General features: G+C 45.0%; 1 protein-coding gene and 1 long non-coding RNA gene across 13 annotated transcripts in view; one reads left to right on the forward strand and one right to left on the reverse strand.

Moving 5' to 3' along the window:
- ADAM12 (ADAM metallopeptidase domain 12) overlaps positions 1-20,227 on the reverse strand; it is a 347,363-nt gene that overhangs the window by 186,104 nt on the left and 141,032 nt on the right. The window lies entirely within an intron of this gene.
- LOC135364812 (uncharacterized) lies at positions 11,456-17,807 on the forward strand. Of its 6 annotated transcripts, none has more exons than XR_010412618.1 (6): positions 11,456-11,568; positions 12,473-12,569; positions 13,500-13,645; positions 13,995-14,203; positions 16,771-16,922; positions 17,194-17,807. It is a non-coding gene; the product is annotated as an uncharacterized LOC135364812 (long non-coding RNA). The 6 variants fall into 6 exon arrangements; XR_010412616.1 differs by lacking the exon at positions 11,456-11,568 and adding an exon at positions 16,405-16,464 and having other exon boundaries at positions 12,059-12,569; XR_010412617.1 differs by lacking the exon at positions 11,456-11,568 and having other exon boundaries at positions 12,060-12,569; positions 16,778-16,922.

A 20,227-nucleotide genomic window follows, 5' to 3' on the forward strand; every position in this document is an offset into this window, starting at 1 on the left:
TGTGGTAGATGTGTTCCTGGGAAAATTGAGTAAATCAGGCTTTTATTTTTATTATTGTTGTTGTTGTTTGTGAACCAAGTCATCTTGTCCGTGCCCTCAGGGGTTTGCTCAGGGACCGAAGGCTCTTCCACCATGAGCTCAGAAGCAGCCACTACAGCTCAGCCTGTGATGGGGGGCTGGGCTGGGCTGCGAGTTTCCAGCTGCTCGCGTCCGTCTGTCTGTCCTTCTCGTGGTGGAGCTCCCTCCTGCCACTGAGGCTGGAAATGGCCATCTCCCTGCCCTTTGATGTAACCCTGGTCAGTGGTCTGCCGTGAGGATTTTTGGAAAGGTCTTCGCCCCTACTGGAAAGAGCAATGCAAGGGAGGAAACACGGCTTCCTTTCCTTTTTTAACCATTAGGCACTGCTCAGTGAAGGCTGATGCTGCAGCATGAGCTCTAACTACAGGAGAAAGCTCAGGGAAGCACCGAGTAGCTGCCCCAGGGGCCGGTGGTGCTCCGTGGCTGACCCATCTGAGCCAGAAGGGCCATCTCTGCCTGTTTACGTGAGATCATAAACTCCTCACTGCTGAGTACTCCATGACTCACTGGAAAGCACATCTCTGCCTCGTGTCCTGTCTTCACAGGCAGGGGCCCCCCAAATCGCTCTCGTCCCTCCAGGCTTAGCCAACGATCAGCCTGAGGGAGCCTCGTCTGACCTGCTAAGGCCACACTGGTCACTCCTTCCCTGGCACCCTGTGCACGCACGTGGCTTGGGCTCACGAGGCTAATACGACTTTTTGCTTACCGGCAGGACTAGCTCAGAACTTGTGGTTCCCAGTGCAAAGGAAAATGTGGCGCCCTTTGTTTACAGTTCATTAAGAATTTTAAGATAACAACCCAGAGCAGTAAACCAGGGTGGGGCCCGGTGGGACTCCTCAGTTTGCACACCCATGAAATGGGCTCTGTTTATGAGCAAATCTTTTCTGGAAATGTCCAGATAGGTATTTCAGGCTCTGCGGCCACACAGTCTTCATCAAAACTGCCCCACTCGGCCGTGGTGGCATCAATGCAGCCACAGAGAATACATAAGTGAATGGGCGTGGGGGCTGTGTTTCAATAAAACTTTATTTATTGGAAGTTGGCCGAGGGGTCCTTGCTGGCTCACCGCTGCTCTAGACCAGAGGCTCCTCAACATTGGTGTGTCCCTGAGGATTACCTAATGGGTCACTTGAGGATCTTGTGAAGATGGATTCAGCAGTACGTAGTGTTGGTGTAGCCTGATCCACATTCACAAGCTCCCAGGCGATGCAGATGCTGCCTGCCGGCCCTGGCACCACATTCTGGGATGTACATTCATGTCTGAGAAACACTGGCTTAGCCTGGAGGGTGAGACCATGTGATTTCTCTCTGTGGTCAGTGCCCCGCGCAGAAAGCCACCCCCTCATCCCCCGACAGAGTCCCAATTCCATGAAGGCAGGAACTGGACCCGCTCTGCTCACCAGCACTGTGTAAGCAGGACCCAGCACAGTGCCTGGCACAGGGAAATATATGTCCAGAAATGCAAATTAATTACAGGAGCTCCAAAATCATTCGCCGAATGAATTCACTAGGATGCAAGTCCTCAAGAGGCAGTCCTTATACTTCTAGTATCTTCTAGACTTCTGTCTTCCTAGGAAAGACCCTTCTGTATTACAAATTTTAAACAAGTGTTGAAGATCTTCTAAATGTATCTCATCCAGATTCTGTTTTTACATGGCCACTGTTGCTGTTCCTGTCATCCTTCCCTCACCCCTTCCCGTGCCATCCATCAACTCATCCCCCGTTGGCTGGTACCATAACCCTCACTCTTGAGGACAGCCTATTCTAAGTGGATTAGGTAGGACATCACCCATAGTCATGGGGATGGCCATGAAAACCGAATTCCCACAGGAACCCTCATTTCGTGGCCACGGTGACTGGCTCGGGGGACAGGCACATCATGAAAGCCAGGCCAAGTGGATACCACCACAAGATTTGGCTGCAGGTTCCTGAGAGAGATGGTCTCTTTTGCCTGCAATTCCAAAGCTAAGGGTGTATGAGTCTGGGGATGCCGACGGCCTTCTTGACCATCACAGAAAGAGAGCCTGACCAAGAGACAGCCAGGGAGACAAGGTCCCTTGGCTCCAGCCATGGCTGAAGTTGTACCTTGCTTCCTGGTTACGTGATGCAAAAACTTCTTTACATTTTCATCAAGCAATCTGAGCTGGCTTTCTGTCACTTACAAGCAGAAGAATCCTAACTATGTAGAAACAAACTCCCTTAAATAAATAAATAAAATCTTAAGAAAAAAAAAAAAAACTCCCTTGCACTTTGGGCCAACTTCATTCCTCTTATGTTAAATTAGTTTAATCACAAGAACCCACTTTACATAGGATAACTAAAGATTTGATTTAATGTTAGTAATAACTATAAAACTGGAAATGAATGGGACCACCCACATCCACTGACCTGTTACCCCATTTCTTAAAACTCAGGTCAATCCATACCAATTCAGGATCAGTATATTTGTTAAACATGACCTGTCCTTCACATAGAAAGTCCTTTAGAAAGAGACAGGCTTTCACAGGTCAAGTGGATACCTGGCATCAGGTAGGTGAGAAGCAAACTCATGCTGTATTTTCTAGAAGTGAAGACAAAACCCAGGCTAAGACACCTTATCTCAGACTTTGCAAACTCCTTGTATCTCTGCCCCTCCCATCAATTTATGACTCTTGTTGGCGGTCCTAGAATATGCATAAATGTTACTCCTTGGGAAATGCTGTTCAGTATGTTGTGGTCATATTTCTTATTGTTGATACTTTAAAAAAATCTGAAATATTCTGGTCAGCAGATGATCAGTTTTATGAGTAAAAACATCACTGGTATCTGGGTGAATTCCAATAACGCACATTAATACGTACACTCATCTACATTAAAAAAAAAAACGCATCACAGTCTAAAAATTTTGGTGGGAAGGCTATAATCTCACATTCCCAGCAAGATTTCATGTGTCTAGAAAAATGCCTAGTTTTTTTCCAGCAGCATCTAAACAAATTACCTTGAGTTTAGCAAAACAGGATCATACTTGAACTCAACTGAACCACAGAAACCTCTAGCATTGTGATGTTGTTAAACTTTCCTTATCGGGGGAAAACAGAATGTAAAAACAAGGTCATCCTGTAAGTCTTCCACTAGTCTATAGAGCGAGTACATGGACCTTGAATTTCTTTTTTACCCTCTCAAAAAGTATTTGCCATACATACCAGAAATGCTGAGCCCGAAGGAGTTCAAGACCCCAAATCCAAAAACAGCGATGTGCCATTAAATTACACTTGGTTAGGACACTCTCCTACTGGTCTAGGGAGACGGACTAATCCAATTTTGAAAACAATTTCAAATGCAAGCATTAAAGTAAAAGAGTAGACTCCTTAACACTCAGCCAGAGAATTAAGTTAATCATAACATCTCATGAATCAAGAGAAACACAGCCTCCTGCTTCCAGAACATGTATATTCATATCTAATGTTGACAAACACGCTAATTGCCTGCTATCCAAAAAAATGTATCTTTTTCTATTAGGGGATGTTTGTCTGTATCTGCTAAGACCCGGTAGTGGGCAATTATGAGACTATCCGACTAACACCAACATTTAAAGAAAGAAACATGCAAGAATCATGCTCTAAGTTAGTGTGCTGCAGTACGTGGGTTTTCTGTCTCCCAAAAGGTTTGCAATTCTCAGCGGACACAGAGGAAGGAAAACAGGGATTAAGAATATAAACCAAAAGTCACTTCAGATGGACATTTTGTGATCTTGGATCAGAAAGCCTGGGGAAAAGGAGGAATGGGGAGAAGGCATAGAGGAAAAGGGGGAGGGTTTATGACGCCTCTTTGTCCGCAGAAAGCTGCTGGTGATGCCAAAAATCTGAGCAGAGTTGACATACTTTTGATTCCATAAGTAAGAAATAATGATGCATTAGGATTTTTCCTTGCAGTCTAAGTTGCGTGATTACGTAAATTATTATAACTCAGTTTTAGGTTAGTGCACATGAAACTGTATTAAAATGATAATTTAAGAAACAGTTCTTCAAAGAAGAGAGCAACACGCATCTGTGTACTTCAAGCATTGTTTTACTGGATTTGAAATGCCGTTGGCATTGAGGACTTGGTCTGACCTGATACAAACTACAATCGTTTCCACGCTAATTATACTGACTCACATGGCAACTGGTTACTAACATAGAATTCCTTTTGTGGTTCTGTAACATTGTTGCAAACCTTTCAAAGTTTATACTACTCTAGATTATTTACTGATGCTCAGAGCTGCTGTTATTTAAATAGTTTCTCAAATACCAAGTCTTGTCCCACTCATCTTCTTATCATCATCCCTCAGGAATTAGAGATAAAATCGCAGAGTATATTGTTAGATAAGATTACAAAAATATACCAAGACCCTTACATATTTTACCACGAATAACACTACAAGGAAAAACAGTGGACAGCAAGACTTCCATGTAAGCTAAAGATTTCAATGGTCTCTGTCCATTTTTTTCTGGTAATGTATGTTTTACATAAAGAGGGTTATTATGCAGGGAGCTGCCTCTTGGGTGTGGGATTATGGAGGCCTGCATACTCTGTGTTTCTTGACACGGATTCCTGCTGTTTTAATGAAGAAATTCTTCTAGCTCCTGCCTGAGACCAGGAAGGATGTGAAGAAGCTGCTCCCAAATTCCTTACTTTAAATCAGTGGCTCTCAGTTGAGTGATTTTGCCCTGCAGAGGACACGGGTAACACGTGAAGACACTTTTGGCCGTCACAACTGAGGGGGCAGATTGTGGGCAGAGACCAGGGATGCTGCTACACATCCTCCAGTGCATAGGGCAGCCTCCCTCCACAGAGAATTATCCCCTCCTCTGCAAAAGTCACTAGTCCTGAGGTTCAGAAACCTGTCCCAGCTTCATCAGGCTCTAGCTCTTGGTCAGCTGGATGGCTCTCAGAGCTCTTAAGTCATCATAGGGGCGTCTGGGCGGCTCAGTCAGTTAAGCGTCAGACTCTTGATTTCGGCTCAGGACGTGATCTCAGGGTCGTGGGATCAAGCTCCGCGTCGGGCTCTGCGCTCAGTGCACAGTCTGCTTGTCCCTTGTCCCTCTCCCTCTGTTCCTTCTCCTGATCGCATGCACTCTCTCTCTCTCAAATAAATAAATAAAATCTTAAAAAAAAAAGATTCATATGTAGTTGTGCACAAGGACAAATAGATACGGGAGGCACAGGAAAGGCACAGCACACACAGAGTTTTCTGAGAAAAGGTTACGGTAAAGAGAAAGAAATCACATAGGATTTCTCTTTGCTTTTCAGTGATAGGTGATCAGCCAACAGGAAATATAATAAATAATAAATGTTTATTGGGGGATAAAATCAACACCTCGAAAGCAGATCAAAGAAACCAGCAGCTCACAGCACAGGAAGACTGAGCAGAAAAAGAGAACGGTCTGAGCAGTCTGGCTAAAATGATCCTCTGACTTTTGCAAGAAAAGTCTACGAGGCCCAGTGGGATGAGTCAACTTCTCTGAATCTCATCCATCAGAAATCCCAGCATTGCAGCTTAGAAAGAAGAGAAAGGGGAAGAGACTTTCTCGCTGCTCCCTCCCATAGCTTTCTCAACGATCACGTCCCCGCGCCCCTAACAAAGCGAGCTTTTCCTCAATTATGCGCCAACTTTTTGTCGTAAGAATCTTCTCTAAGAAATGTCAAATGACAGAATGTTTCTTTTCATGAATTAATGAAATTTTTCTATTACTCATTATAGTGCTGTCAAAAGTGAGACCAGCGAGACAGCAATGAAAGCTAGAGTTCCAAAGGCAAGAACACTGTCAATCCTCAGTCAGGAATTCTGGCAAGGAGCCCAAGTCCTATCAATACGGGAGGCACATTTTTTCATTCTTTAATTGCTTCTCATGGCTACTTCCAGAAAATGCAGGCTATTCCCACCTTGATGAAGAATGAAAAAAAAAAACACAACAAAACAAAACAGCTTCTGAATTATTATGGTAGCAGCCCTGGGTGTAAATTTCTTCAGACACCTCCATAGAATTCTGCTGGACACGTGAAAATTGTTCCAAACTGATAGAAGTGAATAGAAATGACCCGATGGACAGTGCTATTCCTTTTTTGTCTTGGCATAAAAGACAAAACGGCCTTTTGTTGTGACTACTCTTTAGACTCCATAAGGACAATTGGTGGTGATAAGATTAATACTGGGGTATCCTATCTTCATGTAGAATTCATTAGGATTTGACCTCATGCTATGATGATTTGTCATGCTTTTGATTGTGACAAATGAAACAGTCAGATTTTTACAACTGTAGAGTTTGAGACAGTGGTCATATTATTACCAAAATTATCCAGATAGTTCAGCTGCATTCCTGCCAAGAGCTATTCAAGAAGCTTTCAGGATGAGGATAACAAAGCAAGGACTGTCTTGTTATACCGGATGCAGGCTTTCAGCCAGAGAGGATCCAAAACACAGATTTTCTAAAACAAGAAGCTCTTTACCCTTCCCTTCCAATAGCTTCCTGTCCAATTAGCATTGAGCTCAATAGCAGAACACATGATTCAACAGATTTAGGGGTCTGGATCCATGAAAGTTCAAAATACAGCTGGTTATCCTACTGAGCATCCAACTTCACTGCTGGATATTCTACTCAAAATAATGCATGTGTAACTTATTCCTTGATGCTTTTATTAATGCATAACTACATCTTGGGGGTTCTGCAGATACTGACTTAATTCATAGGCTCGATTCTCAGCCTTCTCTGGCTATAACAGAAATGCTTTATCTTCTCCTTGTCTGCCAGGTGCATCCATGCCTGCTAGCTTCCTCCTGGGCTGACCTGCTATGGGGAAGATCCTTCCCTTCATCTGTGTCTGGTGAACTCCATCTCATCCTTCCAGAAACAGCACATGACAAATCTGACATAGTGGCAACTGACATTGACTGATGCTTTCCTCTGTATCAGGGCTATGCTGGGTGGTTTACAAACACTATTGTCTTCTACTCTCAAGTCCTCAAGAAAGGGAGCTAGTTCCTCGCTCCCACTCTTGAGTGCCAGCCCCACTGAGTCACTGAGCACCTGGCCCCAGCAGGTCCCAGTCTAGTATTGAGGCAATGACCGCATGGCATTCTGCCTGTTAGATGGGAAAGAGCAAAGCATGATGGGGGAGGGAGAGGCACAAGGGAGAACATCCTGGAAGATGTTCTGGTGACAGGATGTGTGGGCGAGTCTCTCTTAAAGCCTGAATAAATGAGTCCAGTGAAGAGGATGGTAGGAGGAGGTGTACGTTTGAAATGATTGGGATGAGAAATGATGACTAGGACAGGGAGGTCATCAGGGATGAGATGTGGACATCTGTACACGGAGGAGAGATTTCTCTCCACTGGTGCTCTGCACTTTGGGAGGCAGAGGGACAGAGCAGAGGGCGAGGCTGATCCACAGTGAGAGTTTTCTGGGCACCAGGAATAGGGTGATAGGGAGGGAGGAAAGCCATGAGAGGTTGGGCAGTCTGGGAGCTCATGGAAAGGTTGCAGTGGGCATGTATGGATGGCTTCCAGGCAGGTGGCATTCTGGCCCCCGTCTTCTGCCAGTGGCCCCATATTTTCCTTCAGCTAACTACCCTTGTCCCATTCTCGGTCTTTTTGGTTTGCTGGAATCAACTCCACCAACAATGGATCTTGGTTTTACTCTGACATGAGGGACTTCCTCTCTTCCCTGCTGAGCAGCTGCGGTATCACAATGGGAGGCACAAGCTGCCGCCGCCATTTGCAACCACGGTGGGCTGCCCAAGGAGAGGTTCTGGAGAGAATGGAGATGGAGAGCCTTCCCAGATGGAGAGAACTCATCCCTGTAACTGCATCCAAACCTGCCGAAAGTATCTTTCCTTTCCGAGCTCCTTCCACAGACTGGGGGAGGAGGTCTATTGCTGTGGTCTTGCTTCCTCTCCACCACTGTTTGCAGGTGAGATGGGGCGGTTAAGTTATCTTCTAGCCAAGGGTTGAGGGACCACGTGGGGCTACATGCACACCTAACCCAGGGCATGTTCCCCAGGCTAGACATGCAGAACACCCCACTCTCCTGGGTGCAGTGAGTGGTCCTCAAGGGATGGGCGCTCCATTTACAGTCTTTTTCCTTCACTGATTGTCACAGAGACTGTGAAAGAGAGTTGATGTATTCTCAAAGGGGAGGGAACCTAAGACCACATGACTCTGGACCTGCCAACAGCCTCCATGCTTCCTGTGGTCAGATGCAGACTGATGACGAAGCCCACAAAGAGCAAAGTACAGAACGAGGGAGACCACATGAGCTGATGAACACCCTCTGTGCATAAGCCATTTTGAGTTAGGTTTTCTGTTATTTGAAACAAATTAGACCAAATAATACTTTCAGGATGGAGCAGTTGTGAAGTCCAATGTGGAATGCAGAATTTATAGGAGACAGGAAAGGAACGGGAGTTATCTGGAGCTTAATTACTGTCCTAGGAGATGGAAATCGGCTCCCATGTGCTCCCAGCCCTGCTGCCATGCAGCTCAAGAGCCTGGCTGTGCATTGCGACGGGCAGGCACCGTGCTGATGAGGATTCGGGCTCAGATTCCTATCTTCCAAATGAGGATTTTCTCCTCTTTGATGTGTGCTCATCCACAGACTTGGAAAAAAGTTTCTCACACAGATGTGAAAATTCATTCTGAGAATATGGTGTCAGTGTTAATGTAACACAGCTTGGGCTCATTAGCCAGAATTTTGAAAAAATAATTTGTTCCAATAATGATCAGGATGCTGCATTTTCCAAGTGACTAAATTCTACCAAATTCACCTTGAACTGAGGAATAAAAGGTATATTCTGGATGCACGTGTGCCCCACCCCCCAGCCTTAGCAAAGATTAAGGTATACTTGTCTTCTCTGACAGAGAGAATGAGAGACAGAGAGCATGAGAGGGAGGAGGGTCAGAGGGAGAAGCAGACTCCCTGCCGAGCAGGGAGCCTGATGCGGGACTCGATCCCAGGACTCCAGGATCATGACCTGAGCCGAAGGCAGTCGCTTAACCAACTGAGCCACCCAGGCGCCCTATACTTGTCTTTATTAAGCATTAGTTTATCTTTTGGTAACAATCTTCAAAAGAAGAGAAAGTGAAGTGCCAGCTCTTTTCTCTCTCTCATTTTTTCTTTGGAGGGGCCAATCCATCTCATCCTGTATATACAAAGAAAACCAGGCTGCCCTCGTGTCTCATGTACCATGAGGTCTCAGACTAGCTCTGCTGACCTAATTGTAGCCAGCTCAGGGACTGATCTAGGTATCCCCTAAACATAAACATGTGGGGGCTTCTGAACTTAATAGAAGTCTTGATTATGGAGAGATCGATTCTTTTCAATTTTATTGCAATAGTAGGCAAAGGACTTTTTTTCTTTGGTCATGATCAAATACTTATAAACACATGTGGACCACTGAGCTCAGTCCCACCATCTGCTTCCTGTGTATTTTCCCGTATGAACCCAGAGGGATTTTTCAAAATAACAGCATTATTTTTTTTGTTATGTTCAATTAGCCAACATATAGTACATTATTCGTTTTTGATGTAGTGTTCAATGATTCATGAGTTAACACCAGTGCTCATCACCACACGTGCCCTCCTTAATACCCATCACCCAGTTACCCTGTCCCCCATCCTCCTCCCTTCTGTAACCCTCAGTTTGGTTCCCGGAGTCCAGAGTCTCTCATGGTTTGTCTCCCTCTCTGATTTCTTCATTCAATTTTCCTCCCTTCCCCTGTGGTCCTCCGTGCTATTCCTTATGTTCCACATATGAGTGAGACCATATGATAATTGTCTTTCTCTGCTTGACTTATTTCACTTAGCATAATCCCCTCCAGTTCCATCCATGTCGATGCAAATGGTGGGTATTCATCCTTTCTGATGGCTGAGTAATATTCCATTGCATATATGTACGGCCAAGGGATTGTTGAAAAAGAAAACCAAAGCTGGGGGCATCACAATGCCGGACCCCAAGCTACATTACAAAGCTGTGATCATCAAGGCAGCATGGTATTGGCACAAAAACAGACACATAGATCAATGGAACAGAATAGAGACCCCAGAAATGGGCCCTCAACTCTATGGTCAACTGATCTTTGACAAATCAGGAAAGAATATCCAATGGAAAAAAGTCTCTTCAATAAATGGTGCTGGGAAAACTGGACAGCCACATGCAGAAAAATAACAGCATTATTAAAATATAATTCACATGCCATAAAATTCACCCTCTTTAAAGCATACAGGTGAATGGTATTTTAGTATGTTTGTAGAGTTGTGGGAGGGATCTTTTTTACAACACATATCAGCTCTCATCCCCAACCTCAAAGCCCCATAAAACTCTATGAGATGCGCATTTCACTTACCCTTTCTTCCCTGCAGTGTCCAGCACATTGGCAGATAACAGGTGCCCAGTACGTACTTGTGGAAGGAGTACATCTATGATTCTAGAGGCAGGCTAAGCTCAAAGATCAACTACATACAGAAACTTTTGTGTTCCGGCAATGATATTATAAATCAGAATTTTACTAACAACAAAATACTATAGGTTATCTTTGCTATTTGACAGTACGAACTTAGACTGTATATGATGTGGTGTGTATGTGTTTTGTTCTTTAAAAAGAACACACACCCTTATCTAACTTCAGCCTAGGACACTTTAGAGCTGATACCAGATGAAGTGCCAAGAGGGAATTAGTCAAACGTTACTGATTCTTAAGTGAGTGTTTCAGGCAGACAGGCAGAAAAAAAGCAACCAATAATTGATCAAGTATTTGTTTCAACAGGGCTTTGTGAAATAATATGCTGGGTTTTACCAAATAAATAAATAAACCGCCCACTGATTACCCTCAAACGTTTTCTCTATGAGGGTTGCAGAGTAATTGCTAAGTATCAAAGTATGCACAGGCTAAATTACCTGCCAACATGAAACTGAATATTTATTCTTATATAAGTCTCCATGTGACTAATGCTAATTATCGTTGTGATTGGTAATCCATAGTTTGAAAAGCTCGCACGATGCCAGAAGCACTCAGATGGAAGCGGAGTACCAGGAGGGTGTTTCAACAATGTTCTTAAAAGTTTCCCTGCCAAAACACTAGAATGAACTCTTGCTGGCTTACCACTCAAAGCAGAGACCATCTGTTGCCTCTCCTTTCCATGCATAGAGTAAAAGCAAATTAAAGCAGGTTCCTTCTCCTAAAAACCAACTTTCTGAACTGAGGTGAATTCTAGGTTCAGTGATAAGCAGCTTAACAAATGTCTCGTTATGACTCTTAAGAAAATAACACAGTGACTACAAAAGTCCAAATTTATGACTTGACCCAATGAATCACTTCACAAATATGATGAAATCAGAGGACTGGAAACAACCTAAATGCCCATCAATAAGAAGCAGCGGGTTAGGTCAACCGGAGTTCATCCAGTCCATGGCATTTGGGGCACCATTAAAACCATGAGGAGAAGCTTGTGGCTGGTCACAGAATGACTGCCAGCAGGTGAGTGCAGGGGGCCGGGGGCAGAGGGACCAGCTCCGGGCAGCCACATCTCCGCTCCGCCCCACATCAGTGACCTGACTCAGGAAGTCCTTCTCTCCTCTGTTCCCCCATCTGGAAAACAGGGGGACAGTTATAGCTCCTACCTAGAGGGTTGCTAAGAGCTGTTCCTGGGAAGATATTTGCAAAGCACTTAGGATGGTGCCTGCCATACAGTAAACATCACACAAGTACTTGCTACTCTTCTCGTCCCCATACACAGATGTGTTAACATGTGCATGGATCATCTCTGGAAATGTCTAAGAGGGACTGGAAGTAGGGGTTGCCTCTGAGAGAAGGTTCTAGAGGGTCTGGAGGGATATTTTCTTTTCACTGTGTCAATCTGTGACTTAAACAAAAAGCCTTACGTTTTTAAAAAATGAAGAAATAGGGCCCCGACAGGAGGAAATGTTTTTGAGATGAGTGTCTATGACGTTCATAATGACTCAACTTGGACTCCTAGTTGAATGCAGGTGGCCATGCCTAGGCCATTTTTGGCCCTGGAAGAGCAAACTCCTGGGAAGGGGGCCCTCAGCCCCACCATGGGCCATGAGCCCACTTTCCGTGGCTCCTGGATGGGTGAGGCCACTGCTCTTCAGCTGGCTTCCCATTTCCCATCCCTTCTCCTCATCTCTCCAACTCCTCTCTGGCAGAGAGGCTTGTCCTGAAACCCTCACTGGGCCATTTTCCTGCTCAGAACCCTTGTCTACACCCCCTGTCCCACGGTGCCAGGTCCAAACTCCTGGACCCAGCTGTGGAGGTCTCTTGGCACGTCTGACCATTCTCCGTCTGTCCAGCCCCAAGTGCCCTGCTCTTCTGACACAGGCCAGTGCAGGTCAGCCTCACCTGTCCCCACCATTCCCGCCAGCGCCTTTGGTGAGGGGTCACGTGGCTCCTAGCTCGGGTCCAGGCCACCTGCCTCCGGACGTCACTCTGCCGCCGCCAGTTTTGGCTGTCCAACTTGGGTAAGTGCCTTCCCCTCCCTGGGCCTCAGCCTCCCCAGGGGGACACAAGGATGACACCACCCCTGGACACCACTGGCTGGTGGGTGAACAGAGCCGTTGTATCTCTGGCTCAGAGACAACCCCATGGGGCTTCTCTTTCCTCTTGCTCCCTCCCTGGCTCTGGTTGCTTCCCGCCTTCTCTTTTCATCGTCTCTGGGTTTCAATCTCTATTACATACATGGGGGAGATCCCGGACAGGGCTGTCCCCTGAGGGGGGGAGTGCAGTTCAGTTCAGGGTCACCTGAAATCATGGCACATAGTGAAGTGATCAACTGAGGGGCTTAGCTTCTGGGACTGCGTGGCAATCACTGGGGAGAGAAGGGGACTGAGGCCCGGCTGCTAGGGAAGGCTTTACTGGAAGCTGACACACATTAGGGCTGAGCAGGATGGGATCATGCAGAAGGTGCGCCCCTCCGCAGGCCCAGCTCTGAGCTGCCCTCGGCGGGGGTAGGACTCAGAGGGCAACAAAGGGGACTCCGCTCGGGTGTGAGACTCATGCCCACGATGAAAACGAGGCCATTCTTCAAGAGCAGAGTGTGTGCCCGTGAAAGCAAGTTGCCTACTGGTCACCCCCGAGCACAACCACGGCCTAAAGTGCTCGTGTAGACAGAACAGGTCGGGTGTGTCAGCCAAGGGCCACGGTACCCATGAACACATAGATCTTTTGACCAGTGAGAGCTCAGGAGCGGCCCTGCTTTTCTAGCTAACATCCTCCCACTGACATTCCCTCGGGACATCTGCAGCCTTGTCCAGACAGGACGCCACCTGGAGGTGGCGGTGGTGATTGCTCTCCCCAAGTCGTTGCATTTCAGCATTTCGTTGTCCCCTTGTCGTGCTTGCTCTGCTGTTGGGTGCTAAAAATATTTGCTCACAGCTTGTTCTTTTCAATAGTCTGAATGATATGAGAGAAGATAGCATTGCCCCCAATCACACACTGAGGTGTCCTGGGCAGACACATCTTCATCTGTCCCGCCAAGCCTTCCAGTCCACAACTCAGCACCCCGACGTTCGGGCCCCGACTCTGTGGGAGACATTGGGTAGGACTGGGAGAGGGGTCGAGGCTGGGTTCTACCCAATGAGGACAAGGGAGACGTCGGTGGGACTTGGGGGGGGGGGTCTGAGGCTGGGCTCTACCCAGTGAGGACAAGAGGGACATCAGGTGGAACTGGGTGTGGGGGGGTCGAGGCTGGTTCTAACCAGTGAGGACAAGGGAGACATCGGGTGGGACTGGTGGGGTGTCAAGGCTGGTTCTACCCAGTGAGGACGAGACGGCCCTTCCTGAAGTGGTAAATCCCACTCATAAGTTAAAAGGATTCCCATAAAGATTAAAACACAAACTACGCAAGCACCAGTCAGCCCGATGAGGCGGATCCATTTGTTTTCCAGCTGTTACCACACTTGCGGGCTCCCAGCTTCGCTTCTGACAAGATGCATTCCCTCAGCGCCTGCTTCAGAAATCACAGCTTATGGTGGGCCTCTTGTTTCAGCCGCAAGCAACCGTGAGGCCAGAGCAATGCCAGGAAAGGGGCGGATCCTCCAGGACTGTAAATCTTCTCTTCCTACCATAATGTGAAAAGTATCACCCTGCTTCAAAGGTTACTTAGAGCCCGTCCTTTACTAACAATGCCTTTCGTTTCAACCGTTTGGAGTGCCAAACATACAGCAAAAAACCAGAGGGCTCAGTGGGTTGGGGAGGCAGCCACCCTCCCTTCCTGGAACCCAGCCGGGCTGCCGGGATGACCCTGGCCGAAGGCCAGAGAACAGTGTCTTGGGTCAAAGAGAGGGTTCCAGATTTTGAAAGATGATCCTTGAGATGCCCCCAGAGGGGTTCCAGGTCCTCATCCACATCTGCACCCTGGATCTTCAAGCCCAGTGCCTTTTCCCTCTAAGTTCCCATATACTGTGTTTTCACATGAAACCCCATGTAACAATTAAGGAGAAGATTTTTATTTCTCCCTCCTCTCTTGGTGCTATATTTTCAGACTCTGAGCTCAAGAATCAGAGATGCTAGCAAACACATCTTTGTACATTAGAGGAGCTTGGTTAATAAAATAATGACAGTAAGTAAAAATAGCTTTTACAATAGAGAAGACGGAATAAGATGAATGCACATTTATAATAATGACTACAAAAGGCTAAACTTTATGTACCTAAAGAATGTCCTAAATGAATGTGATCTTTGAAAAGATGGACTAAAGTTTATCCAGAAGACAGCATAGTTTACTGAGAAAAAAAATAAGCAGTCCTATAGGTCTCTACAGGAAGGAAACCAAAATACCCCCAATCTATGAAGCTATCATAGGAAAACAGCAAAAGCTTATTATGTATTTGGCATATTTTTGGATCCACACCAATTATTATATTTTCTAATAAGAAAAATTAGAAGTTTTTGATTCCATGGAAGCACAATATAAAAGTGACATTTTGGTTTAGTGACACCGTTATAATCAATCATTACCAACAATCAGAGCAGAATCAATTGTTGAGTATCCGTATATATAGGGTGACCATCATCCGATTTGAGACCTCTATAAGAGTGAAAACTATCAGTAAACACGACCTGATGATAGGCATAAACCAGACTGTCTCAGGCAAACGTGGACATGTAGTCACCCTAACTATGTCATCCTCCTAACTCCACATCTACTCATTGAGGTAGGAATTATTATCCCCACTTTACAGACAGGAACACCAAGGCTTGCTCAAGGTCACACAGCTAGTAAGTAGCAGAGCTGGGTTTAGAACTAATTTCAAGGCACTGGCTCTTCTGGGCAGACTCCCAGCCAATAAGAGACACACTATGGGTATCTTGGTGCTTTGTGTCTGTTAGAAGGGCCAAAGCAGAACACTGAGAAAAATCTCAGGCTCCGCGAAAGGGTCCAGGAACAGGTGCTATGGGCAGGGGGCACGAAGGCCACTGGGCAAATGGGCTGCCTTCTTGTAGCCTTTGTTTATTCAACCCACTGCACTGGATCTGTATCTGCTTTGTTTTTCCTCTGTTCAAACAATACCCTCATCCAACTTTCAACAGAACACAAAAGCCAACCCCAGAAATAAATCCTTCAAAGGGAGTATGTACTGCTCTCTTCCATTTCTCATGTGTCACTAGGAAGAGAATGGCATCTGCCGAATGAGGATCTGTGGAGATATCGGGGGGGGGGGGGTGATGAATAAAAGCAAGCAGTTCAGATATTTGCCATAAATGTTGATATCAATGCCTTCCATCAGTTACACACCTGCTGCCGGCCTGGCCTTGTGCCTGATGCTTTATATACATTACATTCAATCCTCCCAATCCTGCATGAAAATGTTATCAGAAATTCACAGGTGAGGATAATGAGATGTAGAGGTTACGGGTAGTAAGTTATGGGGCCAGGATGTAGTAGCGAAGTATGGAAAACTCCAGAACCCATGTACTTTTCTCCACAACTGTGCAACACGAAGGGCCCAGCCTGTTTGGGGTTGTCCTTGAATGAAAAAGGACAAAAGCAAAACCAAACCCATTGCCACAAGCCACAGAAGGAGTTATCACTCCAGATGTGATGCTGAGATGATGTTGTATCTGTGAGATCTGGGCCTGCTACTGTCCCTCATGCCCTCCATGGCTATCCTGGAGACCTCTTCAGGGAGGCTCTGCTCAGGCTGAACCATCATCCTAATAGCCGCACCACCCCAGCACCCCTGCCTCTCTCCCTGAGGGCAGGCCAGGAACCTTTGCTAATCTGGGCATAAGTTCACCTCTTTACACTGTGGGATGAAATAGGTCCTTTCCTTTCTCTCTCTCTCTCTTTTTAAGATTGGAGAGCTATAAACTGTCCATGTTTTATAGAGAAAAGGAATGTCCATAAATCCAATGGTAAGTGTTACTATATTATATTTTAACAACTCAGAGGAGTCTGGTGAAAATCCTTATAGCTGAACAGCCTTAGTCAAATATAATAATAGCTCATGATAGAAATAGGCACTTTTCAGTTTCTCAAAGTCATCTTTTCTCATGTAGCTCTAGGTTCTATGAGATAATCAATAGATTTTTTCAGTTAGACCATCAATTTAATAGGTTTGATACATTAACTCCACCTATTAAATTTTTTTTTTTCTGATAGACTCTCCTTCCTGTTGCTATTACCAGACAACCCTGGGTGACTAAAAATTTTTTTGTCAGTTTGTAGGGAAAATCGGAAATTTGGTTTTGCACTGAATTGGATAATCAATGGGAACTGACCTGGATCATAGTTGTCAAAGCTAGGCCGTGGAGAATTGGAAATAAGATGAACAAATGGAGAGACAAGCTCAATAATTCTGGAATTTGCCATGGTAATGAACAGCACCTTGCCATACCAAGTAGGAAGTCTGCAAACCTCAGTGGAGACCAAGCCTAGGACTTATATACACAGTGATGCAACACACTTCTATATAAGCTCTGATAGGGACATATAAAATAACAATTATTATGCTTAAGTTATTGGATTATGGGTGATTTTAATATGTGCCAGTTTCCACTCTTTTTATAATGTTACAACATGTGGACAAGGTTAAAATACCTAAAATAAACTCTTCACCATCTGTCTTTTCTCTCTCACTTAAGGAAAAGGAATTTGGCTATAAGTGGCTGTTCATCGTTCACATCCAACTCGAGGAGAGAGAGGTGCTGAAATCCATCTTGGGGGGAAAATGGGAGGCAGGTCTGAAATTCAAAGACCTGGAACCTCCCCTTTGCAAGGGAGATTTGAGCTCCCTCATTCTCCCCGAAGAGCAAGTGGGCTGACCCAGGTGCTATGAAACTCTATCATATTAAAGAGACACCCAGTCACCAGAGTTGCCACAAATCAAATGTAAAAAATGGCAGCATCTTTACTCTTCTTGATGCCAGTGCTCATCTCTGAATCACTGAACACACATAGACCCTCGAAGCCAGAAAGCCAGACTGGGTCTGAAGAGATCATCTTGTCCTCGGCGACCCAGTGGATGCACCCCGTCCTTCAGAAGTCCCCTCTGGGGCACCTGGATGGCTCAGTCGTTAAGCGTCTGCCTTCGGCTCAGGTCATGATCCCAGGGTCCTGGGATCGAGTCCCACATCGGGCTCCCTGCTCCGCGGGAAGCCTGCTTCTCCCTCTCCCACTCCCCCTGCTTGTGTTCCTGCTCTCGCTGTCTCTCTGTCAAATAAATAAATAAATAAATAAATCTTTAATAGAAGTCCCCTCTGAAGAGGGCTTGTCTCTTAAGATTCTTAAGCAGATGAGTTTAGCCTTGTTTGAGCCGTGATGCTAGCTAGCTAACCTGGCACATACAAACATATGCATGACATGGAATTGTGGGCCGTGCTATTCTTTAAACAAAGGGGCGACACTCAATTATAGGGACAGCTCACAGCCTCCTAGCTCCCAGGATTACTGACTGTGTATTCTGGGTTTCTGCACAAAGCCTCAGCTTGGAGAGAGGATGCCAGGTCTGAAAATCCCTGCAGCGCGGCCATCTCCCTCATAAAAAGCACTGTGTTCAGGGCAATTTGCCTCTGAAGACTTACAAGAAATTGAATCGGCAGGTTCATAAGGCGTGGCCCCAGTCCTAGGTGTGTGTCCTTGCACAAATCCCATAAGCCTCCGTGAGTCTGTTTCCTCATGTGAAAATGGGGAAAAGGCTAGCGTTTGTCTTACTGGGTTTTTAGGGGGAGAGCTGAGTGCAGCCCCACTCACAGTGAGTGCTCAGCACACAGGCTTATGAAGTCTCTTCTTGCAAAGTGCTGTGCCCAGGGTCTGGGCCACAGAACGGGTCTGTCGGGCATGCTGATCTAGACACTCCTCTAAAACTTCCATCTTGGAGCTCTCGCCTTACATTTTTGTTTTCTAACCATAAAGAAAATAGGCATCATGGTAGTGACTTCAAATTTCAGGAACAATCAGTGGAAGCAGAAGTTGTTGAGAATCTGTAATCTCTCACTTGTCAGAGTGTCCAAGACGAACCAGCCTACTCTCCCCATTTTCATGTGTTCACCCTCACAAGGATTTCTGACTCTTCTGAGAGACCTCTGCCTTTATTCCATACATATTCCAATTTCTTGGGAAATTAGACTGGCAATAGGAAATTTTCCATCATTTCACACAGGGCCAAGGGAAAAAAGCCATTGCTGATTCATCATGCTTGCTAATTGTCCCTCTGCTTCCTAGAGATTCAGATTCAGCTCTGCCAAATCGACCGCAAATGCTTTATTCAAATAAAAAATAATTTTCATTTTGCCTCTGTCATTTTTCTTATCAATTTATGGTTTATAAGTTTTCACAAGCCCATTTATTTATTTTTTGAGGTATAAGTGACACACAATAATATATTAGTTTCAGGTATACAATGTGATGATCTCATATCTGCACACATTGTGAAATGATCACAATACGTCACCAAAGTTAATATGATATGATTGACTATATTCCCCATGCTGTACGTTTTGCCCTCATGACTTATTTTGTAGTTGGAAGTCTGTATTTCTTGATCCCCTTCATTCATTTCACACCCTCTCCCAAACCCCACTTCTCTGGCAAGCCACCAATCTGTTCTCTGTATCTATGAGTCTGGGTTTTGTTTTGTTTTTTTGCTTTGTTTTTTAGATTCCACATTTAAATGAAATCATGTGGTATTTGTCTTTCTCTGGGTGACTTATTTCACTTACTTCAAGGTCTGTCCAAGTTGTTGCAAATGGCAAGATTTTATTCTTTCTTTAAAATAACTGAATAATATTCCATTGAATATATATGCCACATCTTTATCCATTCATCTGTTGATGGATATTTAGGTCGTGTCCATATCTTGGCTATTATAAATAATGTTGCAGTGAACATAGAAGTGAATATATGTTTTCACATTAGTGTTCTTGTTCTCTTCAGAGAGATACCCAGTAGTGGGATTGCTGGATCATACGGCAGTTCTATTTTTAATTCTTTAAGGAACCGCCATACTGTTCTCTATAGCAGCTGAGCCAGTTTCCATCCCCACCAACAGGACATGAGGATTCCCTTCTCTTCACAACCTCACCAACACTTAATATTTCTTGTCTTTTTGATAACAGTCACTGAGCTGATCATATGCATTTTATTTTTCACTTTGTTAATGTGGTGTATCTCATTGATTGATTTGCAGATGTTGAACCATCCATGCATCCTGGGGACAAATCCCACTTGGTCATGACATATGATCCTTTTAAATGTATTGTTGAATTTGGTTTGGCAATATTTTGTTGAGTATTTTTGCATTTTTGTTCATCAGGTGTATTGACCTATAATATTTTTTGGTGTTATCCTTGTCTGGTTTTGGTTTTGGGATAATGGTGGCCTTGTACAATGAGTTTGGAAGCATTACCTCCTCTTTGATTGGAAGAGACTGAGAAGGATAGGTATTAAATCTTCCTTGAATGTTTCATAGAATTCACCAGTGAAGCCCTCTGGTCCTGGACTGTAGTTTGTTGGGGGGTTTTTGATGACTGATTCAATCTCCTTACTAGTAATTGGTCTACTCATATTTTCTATTTCTTCATGATTCAGTCTTGGAAGATTGTAAGTTTATAGGAATTTATCCATTTCTTCTAGGTTATTCAGTGTTGGCATCTAATTGTTCATAGTAGTCTCTTATGA

Source organism: Mirounga angustirostris, unplaced genomic scaffold (assembly GCF_029215605.1).
Source record: "Mirounga angustirostris isolate CCGP_5_RB_7025 unplaced genomic scaffold, mMirAng1.0.hap1 SCAF_6, whole genome shotgun sequence".
Taxonomy (NCBI): domain Eukaryota; kingdom Metazoa; phylum Chordata; class Mammalia; order Carnivora; family Phocidae; genus Mirounga; species Mirounga angustirostris.